At 44.0% G+C, this 25,593-nt stretch overlaps 1 protein-coding gene across 1 annotated transcript in view; it reads left to right on the plus strand.

Annotated features, from left to right (window-relative positions):
- The first annotated feature begins 20,776 nt into the window (after positions 1-20,776).
- The window catches only part of LOC126268185 (uncharacterized), a 294,060-nt gene continuing 289,243 nt past the window's right edge, over positions 20,777-25,593 (plus strand). The window contains exon 1 of the mRNA XM_049973792.1: positions 20,777-21,084. The gene's annotated coding sequence lies outside the window, so the exon portion shown is untranslated. The remainder of the gene's footprint in view (positions 21,085-25,593) is intronic.

The raw sequence follows: 25,593 nt of genomic DNA on the forward strand, positions 1-25,593 counted from the left end.
ATGTCATGCTACGAAGGCATATGATCTATAAAAACGATGAAGGTAGTAGAAACTTCACGAGCTCTGAATTTGATAATTCAGTTTGGTGTGAGGTCCCCATTTGCATGAATTGGATCCTCTAACATCGTAGTATGGATATCTTCCTAGAGAATCTTTAACCATTGGTTTCTATGTACCTTGCCAACCTTCAACAGCAACTTCTGGAGGAACACATCTAACGGGTTGCCGCCCATACACATTCGATTGGCGACGTGTCAGGCAGCGGTGCAAGTCGTTCAACAAATATACCATGCACAAAAAAGCACGCACATTTCCCGCCACCAATGACCAGGTATTGCCTTGCTGAAATATGGCATGTCCAAAGGAAAGAACATGCGTCAACCTGTAAAGCCTCTCCTATGTAGCCATGAAAGTTTCCTCAAATGCCAGAAAACGTTCTAGGAGCAACTGGAGATCGAACGTGGTCTATTTAAACTGGTAATGAAATCCTCTAATTCACGAAGCCTAACCAATACTATACGACGAGCGAACTATTGAGGGGGGGGGGGGCAATATATACGTAGAGAGAAGTGGGTTATGTAACTGGGGTCTAAGCAGGCCAGTGGGTTCCGCGTTCCTAATGGTCGATTTATTTTATTTCCTTATTTGCGTATCCATTTATTTTAGTACAATAACTTTATCTTGGAACTCTCCCATGTGGTCTGTGTTTGCACAGAAAAACAACAAAATGGGAATTGTGAGTCTGCCTTGATGCAAAACACTTTTTGTTATTTATCTACTTATTTATTCCCCCAAATTAGTTTCAGCGACAAATATCGTCATCATCAGTGGGTTCTTTAAATAAAAAACATGCAGAAAATAGCATAGCTATACAAACATTGTAACGCATTGTTGCATTTCTACTATTTGCTTTTTAAATATAGTTTTCTGTGAATACTTTCATACTACCTAATTTGTTGTACTTTGTAGCACGTTCTTAAGAATTGTTGTCGCTGTTTGCGGGCATATTCTCTGTGCTTTTTCTGTTGCCGTTTATCTCGACACACATCCTGTCATCTGCAAGTGCGTGAGCGGATGTCAGTAAAAAAATACTAAAAGTTGAACTTAAGTATGTAAGCGTTAGTGTTTGTTTACTAACAGCCGCTCATACACCTGCTCAAAAGTGGCCCAAATGGCTCTGAGCACTATGGGACTTAACATCTGAGGTCATCGGTCCCCTAGACTTAGAACTACTTAAACCTAACTAACCTAAGGACATCACACACATCCATGCCTGAGGCAGGATTCAAACCTGCGACCGCAGCAGCGGCGCGGTTCCGGACTGAAGCACCTAGAAACGCTCGGCCACAGCTGCCGGCCGCTGATGAAATGCAATGGAAGAGTGGCATAACGACGCTTTGATGATCCATTCGTGTAGAGACGGTAAACACACAATATTACAGTGTTTCGACTGAGGGTTGTTACTCTGATATTTGTGCTGCACTTTCTGATGTTTACCTATTTGAAGCTTTTTCATTGCTATTAAGGTACGTTCATAGAAACAAAAGTTATTGGGTAAAAAATCGAATAAATCATAATTATTTCACTACACAGGCCCCTTACAGCAAGCTGCTCAGAAAATATCCTTGAACAACCTCAGAAATACAGGCTGGGGCAAATGAAAGTTGCCCAGACAAGTGGATACGATTGGACGTGAATTTGCGGCAGCTTTAACGGAGGAGGAAAAGACCTACAGCTACTTCCAACAGAATGGAGCAACTGACAGTACAGATGGCCGAACCTTGGAGCACGGACTCACAATCTACGCGCCTGACTGAGTTGTTAGCAGAGGTCAGTCGGGTCGCGGCCCTAGCTGGCCGCCCAGGTCACCTGGTCAGTCAGTGAACGATTACTCTGTCTGGTGGCCCTCAAGTCTAACGTGTATCGCAGAATCTCTCATAGTCTTCAAGAACTGCAGCAGAACATTTCGGATGAGATTGCAGCAATTGCGACAGTCCATCTGCGATCTGCCTACTGCAAGTTGCTCACCGGGGCCCAGAAGTGCCACAAGATGAATGGTGGTCACTTTCAACATCTATTATAGTTGTGTTAGTACTGTGTTTCCTTTCCTCTGTTGTGTTCCTTTGTGCCCTGGAATTCTGTTCTCTGGGCCACTTTTATTTGCACCTCCCTGTAGTTCAGGTTTACCGCATAGTAATGAACTTGTAGTATTACAATACTGTCAGTCTTATTAACATCATGTTAAGTAATTTTCTCTTTATGTTCTTATGGACTGGGAATAATGATATACTAACAGAAAGGCATAGCAGCAGTTCAGCACTTCAGAAGGAATCAAATCTAGAGAATTGTGTTGGTCCCGGAAAGTACGATACATAATAGGAGAAAGTTAACAGATATTTAAAAGAAACGAAAGGAAAAAAGACAAATGTTTATAAGGATGATGAAAGCTTTCGCCGCGCAGTCTTAGGCGCCTTGCCACCGTTCGCGCGGCTTCCCCCGTCGGAGGTTCGAGTACTCCCTCGGGCATGGGTGTGTGTATTGTCATTAGCGTAAGTTAGTTAAAGTTAGGTTAAGTAGTGTGTAAGCCTAGGAACCGGAGACCTCAGTAGTTTGGTCCCATAGGAACTTACCACAAATTTTCAAAAGCTGGTGTAATGTTGACAACGTGAAAAAATGTATGATTTGTTTCTGGGAAGAGTGAAGACAATACATCGTGAGAAAGTTACGTCGTCTGTTCGGTAGCACAAACTCTGAGGATATGAAGGACTGATGAGTTCAAACAACGACATGTTATTCATAAAACTTGCGCAATCCCTCATCTTGATTCAGGCCACCTGGAGTTTCCGTTATTTGTGCCATGTTGAATCACGTCACAGTAGTAATCATTCGGGTTGTACTAGTGACTGGACTACTTTTCGTTTTAAGTGGAAGTATTTTACTAAATTTTTGAATCGCTTGTCGATACGAGAGAGATTTTCTGCATACTGCGGCAGTTTATGCTTCTAATTTCAGTGGCCACCCGGTATTCTAACGACACTTTTTAATATACAGGGTGTAAAGAAACTACGCATACATATTTTAGTGTGTTTAGAGGAGATAAAAAGAAAACTTCTCACCTATGACAATTATGTCCCAATTGCCCCGTTTCCCAGCTGGGGCTCCATGAAGTTCTTGAGTCTAGTGATGTTCAGAAACGGTGTTAAAACTGTCGTCTGTTGTTGCTAAAAATATCGTCCGTTTACAGTAGTACACATTTGGCACCTCCATGCTCTTGATTAAATACGACGGGTGCGCTACACACATCCCGGTACTCTTGTGGCCATCGCCTACGTAATGCAAATTATCACGCTCCAAGTTGAACCCATAAGCTTATTTTATTGCATTGTGGTGTAACACATTATATTTCCGTCGTTCTGAAGATGCTCGCGCTGGTCGAGTGAAACATGTCAAAACAAAGGAACGTTACATACGACTTGTAGCTGTTCTACAATTTTAATGGTAATGATTGTGTAATACGCTCAAAATAACAGGATGTTTCACGAATGATGGTTGCTGCTTCAGCTCTTCTTGGTGTCTATCAGCGACTCGTACGTCAAACGCTTCATCTATCCCTACGAAAATAAATCCAGAAGCGTATGATCTGGAGAACGTGGTGGCCACAGTATGGGCTTGCACTTCGGAATCCAATAATTTGCGAAAAAAATAGCCGTCGATGTCAGAGAGCATTTAGACAAAGATGTGGTGTAACCCTCTCATGCTGGAACGATAATGGTTGCTTGAATGGTTGGTTCGTTTGTTGTTTAAAGAGACTAAGATACTAATGTAATCACTTCCTTGCTTGGAGAAGGATACGGTAATTTCCTATGAGAGTGTTATGCAGACGATACGGCCCACTCTTAGATGGTCGTGAACAACACCAGCCTAACCATTTGTGATAATTCTCTGTTGATAATGGAACACAAGAGTCGCCTTAGTATTCATTATTCCCAGACATGCCTGTTGTGGCTGTTGATTTCTTCTTCCCTTGCGAAGGCATCCTCGTCAGAAAACAAAATACACCTTTGGACTCAGGGATGTTTACAATTTGGTGTCGATACCGTAAGCCATGGTCTCCGAGCTGATAGTCCATGCTGCTGCAAACATGTCGAACTGTTTGTGCAGATGGTTGTTGTCTTGCAAACGTCCTCATCTGTCGACTCAGGGATCGAGACGTGGCTGCACGATCCGTTACAGCCATGCGGATAGGATACCTGTCATCTCGACTGCTAGTGATACGAGGCCGTTGGGATCCAGCACGGCGTTCCGTATTACCCTCCTGAACCCACCGATTCCGTATTCTGCTAACAGTCATTGGATCTCGACCAACGCGAGCAGCAATGTCGCGATACGATAAACCGCAATGGCGATAGGCTACAATCCGACCTTTATCAAAGTCGGAAACGTGATGGTACGCATTTCTCCTCCTTACACGAGGCATCACAACAACGTTTCACCATGCAACGCTGGTCAACTGCTGTTTGTGTATGAGAAATCGGTTGGAAACTTTCCTCATGTCAGCACGTTGTAGGTGTCGCCACCGGCGCCAACCTTGTGTGAATGCTCTGAAAAGCTAATCATTTGCATATCACAGCATCTTCTTCCTGTCGGTTAAATTTCGCGTCTGTAGCACTTCATCTTGGTGTAGCAATTTTAATGGCTTCTAATACTTGAATGGGAGCATGTCCGTCTCGTGTAGGAAGTACCACACAATGTCGTTGAAGATATTTAGTTCCTTCGTTACGAATCGTGTGCTGCTGTTGTGATTTTCCTCAGTTAGCTGTAACACAGCTTCCTCAAACCAAATAGTACGCACACTGCTAGGTCTAGCAGTTTCCCGTCGGTTTATTCTAAGCGATTCTGTTTCACGAAAACGCCCATCAAAACTTTGAAATGTTCCGAGATTTGGTGACATATTCTCTGTAAATCGTTTTGCATGCAGCAGCCTTAGTGCTTCACTGTTGCGTTGTGCCTCCCTATAAATGAAACGCATATTAGTTAACTCTGTTAGAGTGTAATCAACAATCAAGAACCTCTAAACATCAAAATAAACTTCATGTAGCAACGTAACACAGACAATAGTGATGTGATTGTTTATCCAGAAACGTGGATACAGCTAGCAGTATTGAAAACTTACCCTTCACAGCAGTAAGAAGTAACAAGGGTGTGAGTGTGTGTTTGTGTGTGTGGAGCTTATGGGAACTCAACGGTGAGGTTATCAACGCGAAGATGTAACGAACGTTGGCCTAAGGGAAGTCCAGCGTCAAATCCTTGTAGGACCTCTCGCGGGGAAACCGTGCTCTTCTGATATCTATGTCACGTGACAAAAGTGCTATTATCTCCTGTAATAGCTGTATAAACGGATGAGCGTAGTTTTTTATACCTGTATACAGAGTGTAACAAAATTCTCTTTACAGACTCTGAGGACGTGTTTCTTACATCAAAAAAGTATGAACACTTAATAAGTATGAACACTCGTTCGTCTTCGACGCTGTGAAACACATCTCTTCTACTGCGAGTTCTTTGCTTGCCACATTTTGGGAAGAGGTAATATGGATCAGAACCAGAAAAATATTCAGTAAACATGGGCTGTGAATGCACATGTTAATATCTCTGGGCACTTGTTCGGCGAGAGAGATGTGTTCCACAATATCGCAGACGAACAAGTGCTCACAGCGCTCATGGTATGCTTTTTACAGCCCAATTTTGCTAGTCATTTTTTTCTTGTCTTGGTGTAGGGAACCTGTACTCAAAGCCTGTAAAGAGAGTTTAGTTGTACCCTGTATATACGTATGAGGATCACTCCAAAAGAAATGCACACTATTTTTTTGAAATCCATGTTTTATTCTACATGTTTGAAAGTTTTACAGTGTGTAAATACATCCTTTAGGAACAATATTTTCATTTCTCCACATAATTTCCATCTCTCTCAACTGCCTTACGCCATCTTGGAAGCAGCGCCTGTATATCCGCACAGTAAAATTCTGGACCAACCTGTTGGAGCCACTATTTGGCAGCTTGCACAAGGGAGTCATCATCTTCAAACCTTGTTCCACGAAGAGAGTCTTTCAATTTCCTAAAGAGATGATAGTCACATGGAGCCAGGTCAGGACTGTAAGGCGGGTGTTTCAGTGTTGTCCATCCGAGTTTTGTGATCGCTTCCATGATTTCAATCAAGAGTCCTTCGGAATCGAAAAACCCCATAGCCATAACGTTTCCAGCAGAAGGTGTCGTTTTGATTTTTTTTTCTTGGGTTAATTTGCATGATGCCACTCCATTGATTGACTTTTCGTCTCTGGTGAAAAATGATGGAGCCATGTTTCATCACCTGTCACAATTCTTCCAAGAAATTCATCTTTACCATTATCGTACTGTTCCAAAAGTTCCCTGCATACCGTTTTTCTTGTTTCTTTGTGAGCCACTGTCAACATCCTGGGAATCCACCTGGCACAAACCTTTTTTAACGCCAACACTTTCAGTATTCTACAAACACTTCCTTCCCCTATTCCAACGTAGCGTGACAATTCGTCACTGTGATGCGTCTGTCAGCAGTCACCAGGTCGTTAACTCTGTGCACATTGTCTGGAGTGTGTGCAGTACGAGGCCTGCCGCTGCGAGGACAATCCTCAATATTGTCATGCCCGCTTTCATCAATTTACCTGCTTGCCCATCGACTGACTGTACAGCGATCGACAGCAGCGTCTCCATACATCTTTTTCAACTTCTTGTGGATGTATCGTACTGTCTCGTTTTCACAGCACAGGAATTCTATGACAGCACGTTGCTTCTGACGAACGTAAAGTGTAGCAGCCATCTTGAAGACATGCTGTGACGGCGCCACTCACGGGAACAGGTTGAACAAAATTTGATAACAAAACGGGAAGGATGTATCTGCACACTGGAAAACTTTCACACATGCAGAGTGAAGACTGTATTTTTACAAAAATAGTGTGCATTTCTTTTGGAGTGACCCTCGTATATGTGTATTGATGAGCCAAAACGTGACCACTGTCCAATGCGAAACTGAAAGCCGCCTAGAGACGTTGTGGGCACATGAAGAGGTAAGAAAAATGCACGGTGGTTAGAATTAAACTTTCACTACTTGATAAGGCCCACATGAATAACGAGTGATCATTGGACAATGAAACGTTGTGGAAACATTGGTACGGACAATGGAAGAGAAGTAACGAAAAACGATTGAAAGAAACACGTTTTAATTTCCACAGGAGAGGCTTCAAATCTGGAGACCTTGGTGGATACGCAGTTTGGAAGTATCGGCCAGTTATTCGGTTTTCTCCAAATGTGTTGCGGAGTAACCGACCGTTCTCACGAGCAATGTGAGGTAGAGCTCCGTCGTGCATCAAAACTGTTGATTCCTAGGTAACTCTCTGTCTCATAGCTCGGATCACATGTTGGTGAAACAGATCACAGTAACATGCGCCGTTCAAGCTGCATGTTCATGGGGTCCGCGCCGCGAAGCCACGCCATACATGCAGGAGAACCTCGTGAACGTTCGTTGGCAGTGACGATTCCCGAGTGTGACAACAGTGAGTGTTCACTACTCCGGTGAGCGTAAAATGTGCTTCATCACACCACAGAATATTCTAAGGTACATGTGGTCAACTTCAACGTTTGCAGAGAAACGTAAGAGAAAAGTCTACCTTCATATGTCAAGCCGCAAAAGTTGGTGGCCAACATGATGTTTGTACGGATACTATTTCGCAGTTGACACTTTTCGACGGGCTGTCATGTCACGGCTCGTGCACTGCATGAAGATCGAACAATGCGTCCAGCATTCTTAGCCATGGCAACAGTAACTTCTTCAAAAATTTGTGGAGCAGATGGCCTTCGGCCTCTCCCAAGAGCAAACTGAGTCATGGCCGACCGTTCCAAACTGCGTAACCACAAAAATCACCAGATTTGACCCTCTCATGTGGAAATTAAAATGTGTTTCTTTCTATGGTTTATTCGTTATTTCTCTCCCGCATGTCCTTACAAATGTTTCCACAAAGTTTCATTGTCCCACGATCGCTCGTTTCCCATGGGGCGCTTTCAAGTAGCAGACGTTTAATTAGAGCCAGTCTGTATTTAAACGGAGCAGAGGCGAATGGGAAAACCTAGCGATTATACGCGGCGCAAGCGGGGAAATCCACTGGCATAACCGACTTTGAAAAAGGCAGATTGTTATGGTCCGGTGCCTGGGAACGAGCGCCCCGGAAACTACGGAGTTGATCGGCTGCTCGCTTGCAACTGTCGTGAACGTGTATGGAAACCGTTATGGACCTGGGACAGCAGCTCGACAAATTTTTATCAAGGAAGATCGGCAAACAGCCGCGCGTATTTGAGAAGTTATTTATTTTGACTACCAGTCTCGGCATTTCAGTATACCATCTTCAGACCCCATATGCACTTCATGTATACATTCAGATGTATCGATAATGGCATACTGGAACCGTCAGTGTCTGGATACAGTGAATTTGTTATTCGAGTACTATCTTCGAAGACTTCACAACAACTTATGTTGGCTCCAAACGAAGCATTTGAATAACGAATTCTCAATATCCAGACACTGATGGCTCCAGTGTGTCGATATCGATACTACTGAATGTATATATGAAGTGCATATGGGACCTGAAGATGGCATACTGAAATGCCGAAACTGGTAGTCAAAAGCCGGCCTGAGTGTCTGTGACGTTCTAGGCGCTCCAGTCTGGAGCCGAGCGACCGCTCCGGTCGCAGGTTCGAATCCTGCCTCGGGCATGGATGTGTGTGATGTCCTTAGGTTAGTTAGGTTTAATTAGTTCTAAGTTCTAGGTGACTGATGACCTCAGAAGTTAAGTCGCTTAGTGCTCAGAACCATTTGAACCATATGGTAGTCAAAATAAAACAAAATAACTTCTAAAATGTTCAGCTGTTTGGCGATCCTCTTTGATAAATCTATGTAGAGTCGTTAAGGGCGGTGAAATATTGCGGTTTCTCTGTTTCTTAAAAAGGTAATCGAATTTATTTAATTGTTATTTACGATTACCTCAATCCCGTGCGCTTATATAATTTTGCTCGAGAGAACTACCGCAATAACGGGTCCGAATAAAAAGTCCCTGGAAAAATTAAGTTGCCATTATAAAACGCATTTCAGGGACCGTAGATTTAGCATGTGTCTGGAGTGAAAGGTTCCCTCGCTACAGCCACTGCCAAAAATGCAGTTTAACACAAAATATTGATCCAAGGAATAAAAAGTTGTAGCTCATCGCAGCATTTGAGTATGCAAACTAAAGAAATTAATTGGGAAAAGATCGAGTACACTGTCACGTCAGTTTATCTTGTAAAGTAAACCAGCGATCACGGATCTGAAGAGGTAACCTATTCCTCCAATAACATTAGAGGCACTACACTTCGTAGAACTAACTGCCCTAATAGCGTGAATAGTAATCAATGATAGATTCAGTTGCCCTGGCCTAGTACAAGTTTACAGTTCTTGTGAATGTATACAATACATAGTCTACCTATTAGATGGCAAATTTTGTTTTTCTTTTAAATCAGCTGGTGGGCTATGTAGTGCCTCTTGTTTCATGGTGATTGCTACACACCTCCACAGTATCCATATTAGATGCCCATGTACACCATTCTCTGGCATGCAATGCTGCGTGGCATCTTTTTTGCAGTGCACGTCCAACAGATTTTCACTTATCGACCTTCTCCCATCAATCAGCAGTCGTTTAAGATTCATTATCCTCTTTTTTACATTTTACATTTATGTTTTATGGAGGAATAAGGAAACTGCGTTAACAGGACCGTTACATTACGAGTCGACGATAGGATATTGCACTTTCAGGCTCCATCACAGAAAGTGTAAATTCTGAAAGAATAATCCTCCATTTAACTGTTCATGGCTGCTTCTGCACTATCTAGATTTCCGTTTTTATGTTAATTTCAAGCATAATGCTAAAATTTCGTAGACCGTTAACATGTCATATCTGTTAACCGATAAGTCACGTTAATGATCTAAGAGCTTTTTGCATTGCACTTGATAATGGCTTAAAAACCGGAATCCATAATATTCGTGCAGGGACAAGTGTTTCGGGCGGTATCATTCAGCGTACATTCTTGAACGTGGGGTTCTGCAACAACAAGACGATAGGGCCATGAAGTATTCCTTTAACAAAAAGGAGTATATTTACGCCGACCGTATTCGATATACTCGAATCTTTGACAACTATGGAGAGACCATCACAAGGAAAAACATGAATTGAAGCTGTTCTCATAGGTTCTTGCCTTAATAAGCACTCGAAAATCTCCACATATTTGGAAATATGCAGCCAAAAATTTATATCATCCTTCATTTCCTAATCAGACGGAAATGTTACTACATTAAATATTGGACAACATACTTGTATTATTTTTATTAGAAAGTCCGAGAAGTGGCCGAGCGGTTCTAGGCGCTACAGTCTGGAACCGCGCGACCGCTACGGTCGTACGTTCGAATCCTGTCTCGGGCATCGATGTGTGTGATGTCCTTAGGTTAGTTAGGTTTAAGTAGTTCTAAGTTCTAGGGGACTGATGACCTCAGAAGTTAAGTCCCATAGTGCTCAGAGCCATTTGAACCATTTTTGAAGTCCCAGAAAGTGCTGAATACGTGAAGTCCAAAAAAATTACCATATAGCAGAATATGAACCTACTTTCTTCAACTCTGTAATTCACGTCTTTGTCCACTACGCTACAGCGAAAACATGTGCTTTTCGTCTTTCGCGTCCACATCTTCATCCATACTCCGCAATCTACGATGCGGGATGTGGTGGAGGGTACATTGTGTACTACTGTCACTTGTTTCAGTCGCGAAAATGTTATCGGGAGAACGTTTGACGGTAACCCTCCGTGTGGGCTTGAAGTGCTCTGATTTTATCTTCATGGTCTTCTCGCGAGAATTACGTAGGAGGAAGCAATATACTTGTTGACTCGTCTACAGGCTCACGCTCACGGTCACGGAACTTTAACAATAAACAACGCACTGATGCAAAACGCCTCTTCCGCAGCGTCTGGCACTCGAGTTCTTTGATCACACCTGTGACGCTTTCGTGCTTCCTGTGTGCGCCTCTAGTCAAACGCATTGCTCTCTTTGAGTCTTCTTTATTTCCTCTAAGAGTCCTATCTGGTACGGATACCATACTGACGAACATTATTCAACTATTGGTCGAACAAGTGTTTTGTAAAGTATTTTCTTTTATTCGTGAACAATATACTTCCAATGAATCTTCCCTATTCGCGGTTAATTTTATGTGGTCGTTCCATTTCAGGGCGTTCCCAGATATCTTATCTACGTGACTGTTTCCGGCGATTGCTCTGCAATCTTGTATACTATGAAAAAAGGTCTTTCTGTCTATGTATTTGCAATACGTTACATTTGTTTGCGTTGAGGGTCAATTGCCACTCTCACGATCCTCTGCAAGTGTCTTTGCATTTCGCTACAACTTTCTAGCGTCGCGACTTCTTTGTATGCAACAGTATCATCCACGAAAAGCGTCATGGAACTTTCGAAGTCATCTACTAAGTCATTTATATATATTGTGAAACGTAATGGGCCCATAACACTCTCCTGCGGCACGCCCAATGTTAGTCTTATGTCTGAAGACTTCTCTCCGTTCAGAATGAAACGCTGTGTTCTCTTCGCTAGAAACGAATCACACATTTGATCCGATAGTCCATACGGTCGTATTTTGCTCATTAGGTAGCAGTGTGTAATTGTATCAAATGTCCTCCGGAAGTCGAGGAACACAGCATCTACGTGGGCGCCTGCATCTACTGCTTTCTGGCTCTCGTGATGCTGGGTTTCACACAATAGTTGTTTTCGGAACCCCGTGTTGATTACTACAGAACAGATTTTTGGCTTCCAGAAATTTCATAATTCGCGAGTATAAAACATATTCCAAATTCTACAACAGACTGACGTCAAAGATAGAGGCCTATAGTTTTGTGTCTGTTCGACGGCCCTTCCTAAAAACAGAAATGACCTGCGCTTTTTTCCAGTCATCAGCGACATTTCGCCCCTCCAAAGACCTTACGAACACTGCCGCTAGGAGAGAGGCACGTTACCTTGCATACTTTATATAGAATCGTACTGATACCGTCAGGTGCAGTGGTCCTCCATCTGTTGAGTCATTTCAGTTGCTTTTCTTATTTTGGTATCAGTCATTTTGTCGTTCGTGCGACGATTTGAAGGATGCACTACTGTGCTATCCTCTACTGTAAAACAGTTTTGAAAAGACGTTTGGTATTTCTGTCTTTTCTATGACGTCTTCCGTTTTAGTGCCATTTTGGTCACGAAGCGTCGGCTGTCACAGTATCTCTTGAAGGCTTGCGAATATGCCAAAGACGATAAGCGGAAATATACTTTCCTTTGCTAGAGGATTGCATCAGCCTCTAACGTCTACTCGGTAGTAGACGAACCCCACACCGAGCGAGGAGGCGCAGTGTTAGCACACTGGACTCGCATTCGGGAGGACGACGGTTCGAACCCGCGTCCGGCCATCCTGATGTAGGTTTTCTGTGATTTCCCTAAATAACTTCAGGCAAATTGCAATATTGTTCCTTTGAAAATGCACGGCCGATTTCCTTTCTCATCCTTAACGCAATCCGACCTTGTGCTCTGTCTCTAATGACCTCGATACTGACGGAACGTTAAACACTAATCTTGCTTCCTTTCTTTCCGATCGCCAGTCTGTCCTAAGATTTTTTTCTGTTATCTATCGCTTCTAGCTTCTCTGAAAATAATTTGTCCAAGGTAAAAACGTCAAGTTATTGCTGGGTGTTGTGTGATGTCCTTAGGTTAGTTAGGTTTAAGTAGTTCTAAGTTCTAGGGGACTGATGACCATAGATGTTAAGTCCCATAGTGCTCACAGCCATTTTGAGACAAGTTATTGTGGTTCGGCGTCCATATTAAACTGTAGGTTGTTGTTGTGGTCTTCTATCCGAATACTGGTTTGGTGCAGCTCACTATGCTACTCTGACCTGCGAAAGCCTCTTCGTCTCTGAATAACTACTGCAACGTACATCCTTCTGAATCTGCTTAGTGCATTCATCTCTTGGTCTTCCTCTCCCGCTCCCCATCCCCTTCCCTCCAATGCTAAATTGGTGAAACCTTGTTGTCACAGAGTGTGCCCTATAAATCGCTCTCTTCTTTTAGTCAAGTTGTGTCACAAATTTCTTGTCTCCCAATTTTATTCAGTACATCCTCAATAGTTATGCAATCTGTCTAAAAAGAAATGGCTCTGAGCACTATGGGACTTAACTTCTGAGGTCATCAGTTCCCTAGAACTTCGAACTACTTAAACCTAACTAACTTAAGGACATCACATACATCCATTCCCGAGGCAGGATTCGAACCTGCGACGGTAGCGGTCGCGCGGTCCAGACTGTAGCGCCTAGAACCGCGTTCTGTCTATCTAATATTCAGGATTCTTCTGTAGCACTACATTTGAAAAGCTTCTATTCCCTTATTTTCTAAACTGTTTATCGACTGTGTTTCACTTGCATACATTACAGACAAATGCGGTCAGAAAAGTCTTTCTAAGACTTAAGTCTTTATTCCAAGTTTTCAATTTTCTCTTCTTCAGAAATACTTTTCTTGCCCTTGCCAGTCCACATTTTCGGCCATCATCAGACTTGTTGCTGCGCAAATAGCAGAAAACGTCTACTAATTTTAATGTCTCGTTTACTAATCTAATTCTCTCAGCATCATCTGATGTAATTCGACAACATTCCATTATTTTTTTATCCTTTTGGTAACGTTTATATTATATCTTCCTTTCAAGACGTACTTGATTCCATTCAATTGTCCTTCCAAGTCCCTTGCTGCCTCTGACAAAATTACAATATCATTAGCAAACCTCGAAGTTTTTATTTCTTCTCCTCGAACTTTAATTCTTATTCCAAATTTTTCTCTGGTTTCAATTACTAATTTCTCAATGTCGGGTGTAAACCACTCTATATACTGCGAATAATAATAATGTTCAGTCATGTTTGGGAAGGTGGACGAGTCAAACATCAGATACGCAAGTGGCTGTTGGAATGAACCGTGTGTGTAAACCATTTGTGCACTGCACTCTATTCTGGTATGGAACAATACAATAAAAATATTTAAAAATTGCACTGAAATGATAAAGGTAACTGTGTTTTACAAATAGAGCAAATTTTGTGACTCTGATCGGTCTCTTTCAGTCCAACACCATTTACCCTGCTTGGCAGTATAAGTCAGCCTCTTTAATCCTATTCCCGTTAAGAATATTTCAATTGTTTAGTTACTTCACCCAACATTATTTAAGGTTTTTACCAACATCCAACTTTTATACATGGTAGCCTATAAAGAGATTAAAAATAAAAGTGATTAGTTCGGCATGTGCTGCGAATGGCTGCCATTTAAATATCACTTTGTGACCTCCAAACTTTTCAAAACTCACAATCCTTTACAAATTCATTTTTTTCACATGAATATTCAATTACAATCAGGACTCCAATACTTCTTCTTGTTTATTTCAAACTTTTTATTTTTCAAAATCAAACTTTTGTCCGAGCTTCCAGATTGCAGCTTGACCTTCACCATTACCACTACAACAGTCCTCACACGGGACACGAAGACGTTCGTGGTCAAGGAGCTGAGATGTTCGTACTAATCTAATATGTATTATGTAACTTCCGATATTATGTATGTATAAGAGCGCTTTCTTTCAGGAGTGAGTTCGTTTGATTTCATAAAGACACCAGAAATATGGAGCAACGAACTGCAGGATTGCCTTCCTTGTCACTGCCTGATTCGATCGAAATATAGTATTTATTTATTCGCCAAAAAACAACTACAGATTGCGAGATACATAATTCTTTTAAAAATGTTGTGCATGCACACACACACACACACACACCCTCTCTCTCAGACTCAGCCTAACACACTTACTCAATTTTGTCTTTATCTCCAAGAGGGCTTGCACTACTTTCAGTTGGACATTTTGCATTTTCCCGTTTCGGGTCTCTTATAAATCACGCCTTCTATAAATTCTGTTACTGATTAGAAGCAGTGATGTAGTAAGAAGGACCTTAGAGCTTTACTAAAAAGTGAGAATGATGAAATAATTTTTATCTTATTTGAAAGACTGCTGAAAATTTGTATAGCGTTGTTGGTAATGGAAGTTTTGAAAACTGATGTCCTCACTGACTGGACATACAAAGTACACCTAAGCTTCGCGCTCTAGCCTGATGACCAAGTCGGGACCGACCGACCGCCGTGTCATCCTGTGTCATTGGATGTGGTATGGAGGCTGTTATCGTCTTTCTTAACCTATGGGCCGCTACTTCTCATTCAGCTATCATTCAGCAGCTCATTCAGCAATGTGCCTCATGAGGCTGAGTGCTTCTACACCAGCGCTGCTACCAAGGAAATATTCCTGTGAGTCTCAAGAATCGAACCTGGGTCGAACGCATAGGAGCCAAACATGCCGACAACTGAGATGCAGAGGCGAACACTGACTGAATATTGCACTTTACTTTTTACCTTACAGCATGGTCATCAGTAGTGAATCTTTTATTTATGTATACTTCAGACAACAACAAAGACTATCAACAATAGGGGAAATGTACATTTCAATAGAGCTAATGTAGCAATTTAATGGATACCCATTCTTGTAAACAAACTGAGTGATTTGCGAGCCAGACAGCCGATGAATGACCCTAAGACTGCTGTGGTCGCAAATCGTGATGAGGAGCTGGTTTCGAACCATGCACCAACTAGAAAACCATGTTTGATGTCCTTCAAGATGAGAAACGCATCCCATCTTAGGACTGCTTATGCACAATTTCACTAATCGTCTCGAAAGCATGTGCAGCCTGCTGGGGATTCGTCGACCATTGATGAAGAACTGTGACGTCCAGAACCTTCTAGTGCAGGGATGGTCAAGAATTCGGCACGCGAGCCGTGCTCTGGTATGAGGGCCATAGCGCTCATCATGGCTGCACACTTCCGCCACCGCCACAGCACAACGTCTGAGCGTGAGGAGGGGGATGAGGGACAAACTGTGAATGTGGCACATGTAAATGTAAATGCAGTCGCACTGCATATGATTTGGTTTTGTATTTCACATCTCTGAATAACACTGATCACAAACAAAACAAACTTTCAGCATATTTGATTATTTTTTGTGTGCTGAAGAGTTACTATAATTTTTATCTGGTACCAACTGTCAGCATATGGACAGATGCAAGCAGTTTCACAGATTTTCTCACTCAGGTTGCCACTTGATTGGGTCTTATTTAGCTTCACAATCGAAAAAACCGTTTCACGCAATTATGTCGATTGAAATACACTCCTGGAAATGGAAAACAGAACACATTGACACCGGTGTGTCAGACCCACCATACTTGCTCCGGACACTGCGAGAGGGCTGTACAAGCAATGATCACACGCACGGCACAGCGGACACACCAGGAACCGCGGTGTTGGCCGTCGAATGGCGCTAGCTGCGCAGCATTTGTGCACCGCCGCCGTCAGTTTGCCGTGGCATACGGAGCTCCATCGCAGGCTTTAACACTGGTAGCATGCCGCGACAGCGTGGACGTGAACCGTATGTGCAGTTGACGGACTTTGAGCGAAGGCGTATAGTGGGCATGCGGGAGGCCGGGTGGACGTACCGCCGAATTGCTCAACACGTGGGGCGTGAGGTCTCCACAGTACATCGATGTTGTCGCCAGTGGTCGGCGGAAGGTGCACGTGCCCGTCGACCTGGGACCGGACCGCAGCGACGCACGGATGCACGCCAAGACCGTAGGATGCTACGCAGTGCCGTAGGGGACCGCACCGCCACTTCCCAGCAAATTAGGGACACTGTTGCTCCTGGGATATCGGCGAGGACCATTCGCAACCGTCTCCATGAAGTTGGGCTACGGTCCCGCACACCGTTAGGCCGTCTTCCGCTCACGCCCCATCATCGTGCAGCCCGCCTCCAGTGGTGTCGCGACAGGCGTGAATGGAGGGACGAATGGAGACGTGTCGTCTTCAGCGATGAAAGTCGCTTCTGCCTTGGTGCCAATGATGGTCGTATGCGTGTTTGGCGCCGTGCAGGTGAGCGCCACAATCAGGACTGCATACGACCGAGGCACACAGGGCCAACACCCGGCATCATGGTGTGGGGAGCGATCTCCTACACTGGCCGTACACCTCTGGTGATCGTCGAGGGCACACTGAATAGTGCACGGTACATCCAAACCGTCATCAAACCCATCGTTCTACCATTCCTAGACCGGCAAGGAAACTTGCTGTTCCAACAGGACAATGCACGTCCGCATGTATCCCGTGCCACCCAACGTGCTCTAGAAGGTGTAAGTCAACTACCCTGGCCAGCAAGATCTCCGGATCTGTCCCCCATTGAGCATGTTTGGGACTGGATGAAGCGTCGTCTCACGCGGTCTGCACGTCCAGCACGAACGCTGGTCCAACTGAGGCGCCAGGTGGAAATGGCATGGCAAGCCGTTCCACAGGACTACATCCAGCATCTCTACGATCGTCTCCATGGGAGAATAGCAGCCTGCATTGCTGCGAAAGGTGGATATACACTGTACTAGTGCCGACATTGTGCATGCTCTGTTGCCTGTGTCTATGTGCCTGTGGTTCTGTCAGTGTGATCATGTGATGTATCTGACCCCAGGAATGTGTCAATAAAGTTTCCCCTTCCTGGGACAATGAATTCACGGTGTTCTTATTTCAATTTCCAGGAGTGTATTTATCACGTTTGCAACCTCATTACGAGGACGTGGAAACTCTTCCTGTTGAAAACAACATAGTCCTCCTGGACAGTTTTAACATAAAGGGATTTGTCTTTCATCCTGGAATTACACTGGAGATCAGTCAGTCGCATGTGCACATGCAGAGGGGCACTTTCAACTGAAATGGCAAATGGTCTCGAAAACAGACGTAAGTTTGACATTGCCCTCAAAACGTTTAGAAAACTAAGCGTGCAGTTATTTCAACCCAACACTGAATTCTTCAAATCTCACATTTTCTTTAACGTGAATGAGCTTATGGATATGGACGGCGTTTCTTGTCAGAATTTGCCCTTTCCGTAACGTCCCATAGTGCTCAGAACCATTTGAACCATTTTTTTTAAGAAAATCAAGTCATAAATACGTTGTTTGTCACCTTGCAATGTCCTCCCGTCGGCAGTATGCAGTCGAGTCCACTTGAACTGTGAAGACTGTAATCGACTCCAGAAGTTCTGATTTTTATTCCTGCTCTCCTTCTTCGTTCATAAATTCAACAATAGCGGGTTTTAAATCGAAGAATCGTTCCAGGCAGGCCACCTGACTTAGCCAAAATTCTTAACAGTAATATATCAAATGTCCATACTCGTCGTTTAGATATACTAAAAATTGTTGCAATTGACAGTGGAATAATATGTGCAAATTTAGATAATTTAGCATTTGTATCATCTATACCACGCCTGCAAATTTAACACAAACTGCTTATTGAAGTGCAGAAAAATGACTCCTGTGTGACGACAGTTGTAATTTTTTGCTCCTCCATCATCAACTAAATCGTTAAATCCTTTCTGCACGGTGTTGCGATATCGTTTCACAGAAAATTTGCAGTGCCTGCGGATTATTCGACTGTATATTGGCCGCGCGGTCTTAGCCGAGCTGTCTAAGGCGCTGCAGTCATGGACTGTGCGGCTGGTCCCAGCGGAGGTTCGCGTCCTTCCTCGGGCATGGCTGTGTGTGTTTGTCCTTAGGATAATTTAGGTTAAGTAGCACGTAAGCTTAGGGACTGATGACCTTAGCAGTTATGTCCCATAAGATTTCACATACAGTGAACATTTTTGGCTGTATATTGCATAACAGACATTGAGAAATGTTATCCTTCTCTCCTGTCATTCATTTTAGAGGATTGTGATGATAGATCGCTAGACTTCCTCTTTTTGTGCAAACAGCCACTGGACCTGTGAACTTCATTTATACGACAAACAATTAGCGAAGGGTAAACAGCGCTTACGCCACTATTCTATCGAACTGAAGAAAGTCGTGCTAACCAAAAAATGGCGGACTGCAATGCTAAATGAAATAACCGCTGTACTGAGTACTTCCGGGAACTGCCGAGCAAAGCCGAAACAGGCCGAGCTGCATACACGTGACTCGCGTGCAGTTTGGCACACCTTGGCCGACCCTGTTTTAGCGCCTCCCGCAGCGACTGAAAATGAGCCGCTAGTATCGATAAGGCACCCTTACAACGTCCCTTTAAAATGGAGGAGCAAAGCGGTTGAAAGGTCAGAGGGGGCGCAGCCCCGAATCCTCCCGCGGTCGGAAAAATGGCACCGAATCCTCCCAAGCCCGAAAGGGTCTGACAAACGATGGGACCGAATCCTCCCGTTTGAAGCAAGTAGCAGTTCTGAACGTTAAGAATACTCCAAGCAGGCAAAGGTTTTGCAAAAATGGCTCGGAGCACTATGGGACTTAACATCTATGGTCATCAGTCCCCTAGAAGTTACTTAAACCTAACTAACCTAAGGATATCACACAACACCCAGCCATCACGAGGCAGAGAAAATCCCTGACCCCGCCGGGAATCGAACCCAGGAACTCGGGCGTGGGAAGCGAGAACGCTACAGCACGACCACGAGATGCGGGCAAAGGTTTTGCAGAGTCACAAAATATGATCACTATTTTGTCGGTGTTATTTTCTAATAAACACTTTGTTCCGTCTGTGGTTTCCACAGTTAGCGTGTTGATAACATCATGAACATCTACAGCATTCGTGGGCAGTTTTGGCAGAATTTTGTGCCTAGCTTTGTAAATAAATTTACGAAAATTGTTGATATCTCTCGTAGTTATATATTGCGTATCTTCTCCTTTTAACCTCTGGTGAGTTATTTTTGACGGTCTCTCACAAATATCTTCTATGGCTTTTCTGTTTAGGTTCAAAAGGTTCAAATGGCTCTGACCACTCTGGGACTTAACTTCTGATGTCATCAGTCCCCTAGAACTTAGAACTACTTAAACCTAACTAACTTAAGGATATCACACACATCCATGCCCGAGGCAGGATTCGAACCTGCGACCGTAGCGGTCGCGCGGTTCCAGACTTAAGCGCCTAGAACCGCTCGGCCACTCCGGCCGGCTTTCTGTTTAGGTCAGAAATGATTTCTTGCCTCTGAATTATGTTATGAGGCATTTCTTCATGATTGTGCTCTTCTTGACAGTCCACGACATCCAGCTCCTCAATAGAAATAGTTTTAACAAAACTTCTGCAGCCATTAATGTTGCACGTCCATCGCGCTAGATCACCTTTCAGCAGTTTTTGAAAACCGAAGGTGTTACCTTTCAAAACCAACGTTTTCCTTCCCTTCCTACTTGCTGAAACTGTAAGCTCGTCTGAGGAAATCTTGCCGGCTGCGGTGGCCGTGCGGTTCTAGGAACCGGAACCGTGTGACTGCCACGGTCGCAGGTTCGAATCCTGCCTCGGGCATGGATATGTGTGATGCCCTTAGGTTAGTTAGGTTTAAGTAGTTCTAAGTTCTAGGGGACTGATGACCACAGATGTTAAGTCCCATAGTGTTCAGAGCCATTTGAACCATTTTTTGAACCACTTAAATGAAAATACGTGGAGGCCATGTACTGTTAATTGCATACAAAGCTGTCCCGGTCGGTGTGTATAAGTGAACGGACGGCATTGAGAACGCTAGTGGCCACTTGTTTACCCAGGCCAGACACGCCGTATTAGCGCGGCACGTCCAGACACCTCCACAAAGCCGTCACGTGCGCGGAACAGCTGACGCGCGAGTTGCAGCGCCGGCTCATCCGGCTGATCGCTCCTGAGCGGCTCGGATTATGCAGTGCTGAGGAGAGGAGCGGAGGAGGGAGGTCACGGCTCTGCGCACGACCGCCGACCGCGTACCGGCTCTCCTTGGCGGCAGGACTGCAGGAAGCTCTGCACTTTCTCCGCTGTGACCGTCCACTACCGCTAAGCGCTCAGCGCTAGTCGGGCCCGGACGCCGGCGCAGCAGCGACGCAGCAACGGTACAGGTGAGTGAGCGAGCGGCCGAGCTTCCGGATCGCCACACTTCCTCCCCCTCCCACGCGTTCACCGAATACCTTCTGAACAGCACTCGCGTCCTCGAGGTCTGGGCTCATGACCCGAGGCAATTAACAGCGTCTTACGTTCTGTGCTCAGAGGGCCATAGACACGGGTTCCCAGGTAGATGCCGTGTTTCTTGAATTCCGCATGGCGTTCCATACAGTTCCCCACAGTCGTTTAATGAACAGAGTAAGAGCATATGGACTATCAGACCAATTGTGTGATTGGATTGAGGAGTTCCTAGATAACAGAACGCAGCATGTCATTTCAATGGAGAGGAGTCTTCCGAAGTAAGAGTGATTTTAGCTGTGCCGCAGGGGAGTGTCGTAGGACCGTTGCTATTCACAATATACATAAATGACCTTGTGGATGCCATCGGAAGTTCAATGAGGCTTTTTACGGATGATGCTGTAGTATATTGAGAGGCTATAACAATGGAAAATTGTACTGAAATGCAGGAGGATCTGCAGCGAATTGACGCATGGTGCAGGGAATGGTAATTGATTCTTAATGTAGACAAGTGTAATGTGCTGCGAATACTAGAAAGAAAGATCCCTTATCATTTAGCTACAATATAGCAGGTGAACAACTGGAAGCAGTTAATTCCATAAATTATCTGGAAGTGCGCATTAGGAGTGATTTAAAATGGAATGATCATATAAAGTTGGTCGTTGGTAAAGCAGATGCCAGACTGAGATTCATTGGAAGAGTCCTAAGGAAATGCAATCCGAAAACAACGGAAGTAGGTTACAGTACGCTTGTTCACCCAGTGCTTGAATACTGCTCAGCAGTGTGGGATCCGTACCAGATAGGGTTGATAGAAGAGATAGAGAAGATCCAACGGAGAGCAGAGCGCTTCGTTACAGGATCATTTAGTAACCGCGAAAGCGTTACGGAGATGATAGACAAACTCCAGTGGAAGACTGTCCAGGAGAGACGCTCAGTAGCTCGGTACGGGCTTTTGTTGAAGTTTCGAGAACATACCTTCACCGAGAAGTTAAGCAGTATATTGCTCCCTCCTACGTATATCTCGAGAAGAGACCATGAGGATAAAATCAGAGAAATTAGGGCCCACACAGAGGCATACCGACAATCCTTCTTTCCACGAACAATACGAGACTGGAATGGAAGGGAGAACCGATAGACGTACTCAAGGTACCCTCCACCACACACCGTCTGGTGGCTTGCGGAGTATGGATGTAGATGTAGATTCTCAGTATATGCGAAAGAAGGCAATTAAGAATGTTAATTTAATGTCGTGTGCCTGGGGTCTCCCGTCGGGTAGACCGTTCGCCGGGTGCAAGTCTTTCGATCTGACGCCACTTCGGCGACTGGCGCGTGGATGAAGATGAAATGATGATCATTAGTACAACACAACACCCAGTCCCTGAGCGGAGAAAATCTCCGACCCAGCTGGTAATCGAACCCGGGCCCTTAGGATTGACATTCTGTCGCGCTGACCACTCAGCTACTGGGGGCGGACAGTTAAAGCCTCATCTGTATTTATATTCTGTTTAGGTACAGAGTATGTGCGAACAAAGGCAATTACCAGTGTCTTTCCGTACATGCATTCTTTTTTACGTTCTCAGTTCCCCGAACCAGGGCAAATTAATATCGTCTCATGAGTACTTACACCATCTGATGAAAAGTATCCGGACACCTATTAGTGCTCTTTAATATGGGGTGAGGCCGCCGTTCGCCTTTATGACAGCCTGAACTCTGTTGAGAACACTTTCACTGTATTGGTTGTTTTGTTGATTTGGGTGAGGGACCGAACAGCGAAGTCATCGGTCCCATTAGATTAGGGGAGAGTGGGGAAGGAAACCGACCGTGCCCTTTCAATGGAACCATCCCGGCATTTGCCGTAAGCGATTTAGGGAACTCAAGGAAAACCTAAAATGGGATGGCCGGATGTGGTATGAGCCGTCGTCCTCACGAATAAGAGTCCCGTGTGCTAATCACTGCTCCATTTCGCTCGGTTTCACTGAGGAGTATGAATGCCTGTGGACGAATGACTGCCCATTCTTCCTCAGGAGCCGCAACCAGAGAATGTAATGGCCGCTAGGGTGTGGAGCGAAGTCGAACATCCCAAAGATGTTCCTTTGGGTTAAAGTCGGGAGTCTGGGCCAAACTTACTACTTGGAAAAGTATGTTGTTGAGGGAAATGTACACTCCTGGCAGCCTTAGGGATGGGATGAAAGTGTCATGGAGTAGCACATAAAAGTAAACTAAAACTACTGATACCAGAGCCAAATGGTTAATTTTTGGCATTGCTGATTTGTAACAGTGCTGTTGTTGTGGTCTTCAGTCCAAAGACTGGTTTGATGCAGCTTTCCAGGCTACTTTGACCTGTGCAAGCTTCTTCATCTCCGAGTAACTACTGTATCTGCTTACTGTATTCATCTCTTTGGCTCCCTCTACGATTTTTATACTTCACGCTTCCCTCGAGTACTAAATTGGTGATCCCTTGATGCATCAGAACGTGCCTTACCAACCGATCCCTTCTTCTAGTCATGTTGTGCCACAAATTCCTCTTCTCCCCAATTCTGTTCAGTATCTCCTCTTTAGTTACATGATCTACCCATCTAATCTTCAGCGTTCTTCTGTAGCACCACATTTCAAAAGCTTTTGTTCTCTTCTTGTCTAGACTGTTTATTGTCCATGTTTCACATCCATACGTGGCTACACTCTATCCAAAGAGTTTCAGAAAGGACTTCCTGATACTTAAATCTATACTCGATATTAGCAAATTTCTCTTCTTCAGAGACGCTTTTCTTGCCATTGACAGTCTGCATTTTATATCCTCCCTACTTCGACAATCATCAGGTGTTTTCCTTCCCAAATAGCAAAACGCATGTACTACTTTGAATGTCTCATTTCCTAAACTAATTCCCTCAGTATCACCTGATTTAATCCGCCTGCATTCCCTTATCCTCGTTTTGTATTTGTTAATGTTCTCCTTATATTCTCCTTTCAAGACCCTATCCATTCCTTTCAGCTACTCTTCCAAGTCCTTTGCTGTCTCTGACAGAATTACAATGTCATCGGCAAATCTTAAAGTTTTTATTTGTTTTCCCTGGACTTTAATTCCTATTCCAAATTTTTCTTTTGTCTCGTTTACTGCTTGCTCAATATACAGATTGAATAACATCGGCGATAGGCTACAACCCTGTCTCACTCCTCTCTCAACCACTGCTTCCGTCTCGTGCCCCCCGACTCTTATAACCGCCATCTGGTTTTTGTACAAATTGTAAATAACCTTTCGCTGGTGACAGTACTACACAACTATTAACCACTAGGAGTGAGGTTAGGTGAGGGAAGAGGGTGAGATATTAGCATAACTCTAGAACACTTGGAAAAATTTCTACCAAACTTATGACTTACTATAAATTATTATGGCGTAAGAGGTGCCTAGCACTTTAAGAAGAATGGACGGGATGAGAAGGAAGCGTCATGTAAGCATAATCGAAAGCGATCCACATTAATGTTGAATACACAGTTTTTTGTGTTCCTAGGTTCATGGGTCCAGTATCAATGAGATTTCATTCCTGGTAGTGTATGTAGGAGTGTAAACGGAGTGACACGCAAAGATAATTTGAAATATCTAATATTAATGTTGAATACACAATTCTAGGCGTTGTTAGGTTGGTTCAAATGGCTCTGACCACTATGGGACTTAATTTCTGAGGTCATCAGTCCCCTAGAACTTAGAACTACTTAAACCTAACTAACCTAAGGACATCACACACATCCATGCCCGAGGCAGGATTCTAACCTGCGACCGTAGCGGCGTCGTTAGGCTGTGTAGTGACAGTTCTGCTGACTTTCCATCCATCGGAGAAAATAAATATGCGAGCAACACTGGGTAAATAGTTTGTGGCTAACAAGGAAAGAGAACCACCTGAAGATGTTGGACAGTTGCTCCGAGGAAATATTGTGGAATTTGCACAACGTGATCCGGCGGCAAACTCGTGAAGACTATTTACAACATATTCGCCGGGAAAGCTTGAAGAGTCACAAGAAAACTATTTATTTGAAAATGTCAGTAACGTCGTAAGTACGGAAATAAGATTTTTCAAGGATGCATGTTTAAATAGCAGTGTGTCTCATTAGGGTGCTCCTTATTTTTTTCGAATTTCATGTTTCTTCACGCACATGCCCTAGAATTTTTCGTTTAGCTTTCAGAAGAATCTTAAGATCTATTTAATTCAGATTGAAGACTAGCAAACCATGCTGAAATCCAAATCTATTCCTCACTTCTTCGACGTATGCAAACTCTTGACTCAAATCAATTTATCACTCCGCTGCAGAGTGAAAATTTCCTTCTGGAAACATCCCCCAGGTTACAGCCAGCCCATGTCTACGCAGTATGCTTTGTTCCAGGAGATTCGTAGGAGAGCTTCTGTGAAGATTGAAAGCTAGGAGATGATGTAATGGCGGAAGTAAAGGTGTGAGAA

This window comes from Schistocerca gregaria, chromosome 4, assembly GCF_023897955.1.
Source record: "Schistocerca gregaria isolate iqSchGreg1 chromosome 4, iqSchGreg1.2, whole genome shotgun sequence".
NCBI classification, from domain to species: Eukaryota; Metazoa; Arthropoda; class Insecta; order Orthoptera; family Acrididae; genus Schistocerca; species Schistocerca gregaria.